The following is a 5,423-nucleotide window of genomic DNA, read 5'->3' as shown; positions in this document are numbered from 1 at the left end:
TACACCGCGGTCTTTCTCGCGCTCAAAGTATGCGGGGTAACCTGTCACTTCAAGGTGCTCTGTTGTCAAAGACAACAATCGCAGAGGTCAGATGTGTCCATTGGTTTCCTCTCGTGTAATGACGAATAATAATAATAATAATAATAATAATAATAATAATAATAATAATAATAATAATATATATATATATATATATATATATATATATATATATATATATATATATATATATATATATATATATATATATATATATATATATTTAAACATCGGAGTGATTGAAATAATAAACTGTTATTATTTTCAGCAGTTTCAAGAACCTTATGTTCTTTAGCAAAAATAACAGTTTTTGTGGGGACAAATGTAAATAAAAAAATATGATGCTCGTCACATTTTTTATTATACTAAGCTAGAATATTTCATCTTGTCATCTTGTGCCCACCAAGTCTGCTGAGGCCTCCTGGTTGACAACCACTGATTTAGAGCATGGCAGCTAAACTTTACTGGCCGACATTGACAGAGAGACCATCTGCTGTGCCTAAAGCCGAAGACAGTTACTGCCCAGTTCCCTCATAAGGAAATGAAGGTTTCAGACACTCTTCCAATACACAATGACATCCCAATACACATGGATGTACATTTTATACACTAAACATAACTAATATTATAAGTTTAAATAATTATTCAAGCATGTCATCATACTTGAAATCCTTCTCATCTGTATGACTCAAGTTTTAGCTTTTTTTGATCATAGTGCAGGGGATTTCAAGGTAACAGCCTGTTCAGTGTAGGGAAAGGGTGAACACTCCATCCAGACCTTGTAAATCAGGCAGCTAATTACATGCAAAAATATTTAGACTACAAAAACATTCTTTAACAATACAACAGAATCAATACAACAAATCCATAACTTCATATAGTCGAAGTTAACAGCGTAAGACACGTCTGAGAACAGGATGAAAATAAGAGCAAAAGAACTATTTGAAACTTTATGGTTCATCCTCCTTGACTGGCACAATATTTAAAGTCAAGCACTGAAACCATCCTTTATTATGTGGCTCTACCACTAAGAGCTGCACAGCCAGCTTCACAGCCACTTTGAGCTGGAGAGAGCAATGACAAGATTAGAGCTCTCGGGCTGATTCAGAACAACAGTGGGTTATTTATAATCCACTGCACTTTCAGTACGATAGAGATTACCTGCTGGCAAACACTGCAGGAAACAACATGCGAGTCACTGTCACAGCATCACTACAACAATTCTCAAACATGAGCCATTCAAGATGCTCATATTCTCATGGCTCCATGTATTATACATCACACTTCTAGGTAACGTTATCACATGCCTGAGAAAACATTTTGTCATTTGTTATATTTTGTTAAACAAACCTGCCAGGTCTCGGCTCAACCGAGTTTCTGCATCAGGTGGGCCTAAATTCTATCCACATTACTTTGTCAAATCTTTTGTGGCGTTCCCTACTTGTTTATGAAAAAGGTTGTAAATCCTGCCTTTGACATAATTAGGATTAAGGATAAGCTCATTTATCAGACCCAAGCAATTTCTTCCTTCTGGATGATGGAAAAATTGCTTTTCTTTTTAATACGCTCTCACGCAAACAGAGGGCCCAATTAGCATATTTTCACTGACAATAGAATTTAAGCGATTAAATGGGTGTGGGGTGAGAAACAGGAGTGCTTTTCTCCTGTCTTCAATTTAACACACGCGGTGCGCCAATGATAAAACATGATGGATTCTGTATCTGGCTGCTATGACACCTTTGAGGCTCGAGGAAATCTGGTGAGACTGCAGAAAATGAAAGAACGTCTGAGAACTTACCATCATCTGCAAAGTGTGAAAGAGAAGGTATAATTTATTAGGAACCGAGTTCAAGAGGAAGGCACACATACAAAATGAGTCGAGATGAAGCATATGGGCTGCAATCAGCCACACCAGCTTCTAACCATGAAGCTCAATTACTCATTGGAAAGTGAGAAGGTGAGGAGGCCTTTCTCATTAAGCCTGTATCATATTCAACCCGAAAGACCTCTATTAAACATCAAGGCAAAAGGAGCAAGTAGTTAGAGGCTTGGGAAATGAGTTGCACACATTATGTAAGATGTTTTGATTGTTGTACACACAGCTTGTTCTCTCAGTAAAGAATGCCCTGCGCACTGTTCTCTGTGGCCTACCTAATTAACATTATCTTTTTGCAGTATGGTGTCTGCTGTCAAAGAACTCTGTTAATGCCAGCATGTGTTTCTTCCATGTACATTGGCCGCGATGCTGATTCTTAGTATCATCTTTAATTTACATATTTTCCTCCATTTTCACAGGAAGACACAAAGATTTGCATACGCTCAGACTAAGCATTATGTCCATACCACTAATCACATAACACCTTCTAGCAGGCCACATAAATGGACAAGTTCACACTTACATATAATCAGATTGAGCAAGTAGTATGCATATTTCGTGTGTTGTCCGAGGGGAGGGCTCTGAGCTCCCAGAAGAATTACGTAGGTAATTCCTCATTATCCCAAGCTGGGAAAGGAATAGTTCAGAATGAGGAGTTGGAGGAAAGATGCCAGAAAACTCAAGGGACAAAGGTGAGTTGGCTATATATATACTTATTATCATGCTAATTAAGTTGATCCGAACGTGCCCCACCTGTGCCTAATTGGTTGATTATTTTAATGAGCTTCTCGAGAAATTTAGGCTACATCCACACAAAGTCAGAGCTTTCCCCATCCAATCTTTTTTTTTTCTTCTCTCAAGAAATATCTGCATCTACAAAACCACAAAACGATGTAGTATACCTGCCAGACCAGTATGTGGTGCTGTAATTCTGGCTCACAGAGTTACGCTAAAAATGGAGAAGAAAACTTGGACTATGTGCATAAACATTGCGCGGTATACAAATGCACATAGAACAATACATTTATTAATCTGTTAGTATTAGTTAATAAAAAGACTATCGTTCAGTGTTTGTTCATGTTTTTGTCTCTGTTACGTCAGGAAGCGGTGTCAGACTATGGGGGAGATGTGGTCTGATGACGTCATTGCTTCAGAAAATATATCAGAGGCATTTTCAGATTTATCCACTCTGGGACCCGAGTTTCACTCTCCCAAAATGCCAGATCCATGTGGACAAAACGCCTATACAATACAAAATATAAGCATATACAGCAAAATGCATCTCCATATGGTCTGGGTCTAAGTAAAACATAATTTATTCACAACACACTTATATTTGATGTAGTTTAAAATTGCATACAGCATAGTATAGCAGAATTTTTCACCTAACAATGTATTAAATTTAAATTCAGTTTCTAAATTTGAAATGCAGTATCAAACAGGATATGGTATTGCAATTCAAATCTGAAGTAGAATTTGACAAACATACACATTCACTTGACAAAGCTTTGTTTTTTAAAAAAAGGTTTTCAAAATCTTGAAGTTTGAAGGTTTACAGGCCAGATATATAGACAAATTAAATTAGATATGAAACCAATATATTTATATATTTTCACATCATGAATGTGGGCTGAAATTGCAGGACTTAAAAGTTTGGCTTTTTCAGACACATGTTTGACCTTAAAAACTTATTTGGCTCTGCAAATTGCTCTCGAATGAAAATATAATTGATAATCACTACCAAGACAGCCACTGTCAACAACACAAATTGAACAATATTGTGTCACCAAAATGATGCACTCGAAACCCTTGACCATTACCAAAGACTGTATATACCAAGTTGGATCACATGTAGTCTTGATGGGAGAAACTGTAATGCACAATATGGCAGAACCAGTCCCACCTTTTTGTTTTTACTAGTGCTGTCAAACAATTAATCACGATTAATGGAATCCAAAATAAAAGTTTTTTGTTTTCATAATATCTGTGTGTGTACTGTGTATATTAATTATGTTTATATAAATACACACACATGCATGTATATATTGGAAGAAAAAGATGTTATGTTTATATATTAAATATATTTATATATAATACAAATTATATGAATAGAAATACATACATGTAAATATTTTCAAACTATATACTGTACATGTATTTATATATATATCATAAATATACACAGTACACACACATATATTATTTAAACAAAAATGTTTATTTTGGATGCCAATTAATTGCAGCTTAATCATTTGACAGCACTAGCTTTTACTCTTGGCTAATAAGCAGCCTTTTTTGACTTGTTTAGGCCAGCGTATCAGTGCTTGAGATCAATCTGTATCTGAGAAGCATGTTTAACTTTAACTCTGTCTTAATTGTGGTTATTGTTGTGCTACTTAATTAGTCTTTGTGATCGATTGTAGTGTAAGCCATATGTCTGTAGATTCTACAGAACACGTAAAGAGACAAGCAAATATTTATTATTTAGAGCAAATTTGCCTTAATTGTTATGGTAACAGTGTTATGACTGAATTAATTATCATAATTGTTTGACTGAAGAGAATTGCCTTATCAGACTTTGATTATTTTGCCTAATTGTTTCTGGATCCCTTATTTTCCCCTTTTTGAATATTCTAAACCACAACGGGTCTATAGGGACAATTACGCCGGAAAGAACTGCAATTGACATCAACTGATGGAAAGGTAGAAAACAAGCAAGTCAAAGAAATGTGTGCTTGGCATTTTTTAAGGGCCTAAGTCTCTCATCTGTCTCTCTCACTCATTCCATGTTCCCTGTTTAATTGTCTTTCCATCCCGCTGCCTGCCGCTGGATGTAGGGCTTTCAGAACGTTACCACAGTAATACTGATTGATGGAGTCGATACCTCGCCAGGTTCCAAGAACATCGAACACCCCCGCACACAGACATGACAAATTTCGGGGAACAAATTATAATCGCTGGACTCATGATGAATTCCCTCTGGGGAAAATAGAAATATCGTGAATACTTATGAACTTTGCCTGCCACATGGCCATTCATTTGGTACGCTCATGTAGGGAAGGGGAAGAAAATAAAGACAAGGTGAAGAGGCGGAAACTCTCACTGATGAGGATGGATGAAAGACAGGGTATTCGATGGGTGGATATATACTGATGAGAGGCTATTACTTCTGAACTATGTCTATTCTTTGATCCACATTTTAAAAGCTGCTCTAATACATCTACAGTTATGTAACAGAGCCATCTCTACTAAAAGGAGCAGGAAACAAGGAAATTAATGTGATCTGCTACAGAGATGTGTGGGTTAAAGAAACACAGCAAGACACATCAGGGTTGCTTCAGTCCAAATGTGACTAGTAGACAAGCATTAAAAATCAATCAAAACAAATTAATGGCTGACAGCAATAGCTGCGTTTTGTTAAATGGAATTGGACCTGGTTGCAAAGCAGTCACAATGTTAATAATGAGTGCCAATCACCATGACTGGCAGTCATTTGCTCTCTCCATCA

Source organism: Carassius auratus, unplaced genomic scaffold (genome assembly GCF_003368295.1).
Source record: "Carassius auratus strain Wakin unplaced genomic scaffold, ASM336829v1 scaf_tig00009581, whole genome shotgun sequence".
Taxonomy (NCBI): Eukaryota; Metazoa; Chordata; class Actinopteri; order Cypriniformes; family Cyprinidae; genus Carassius; species Carassius auratus.
Note: the sequence above shows the minus strand (reverse complement) of the source record.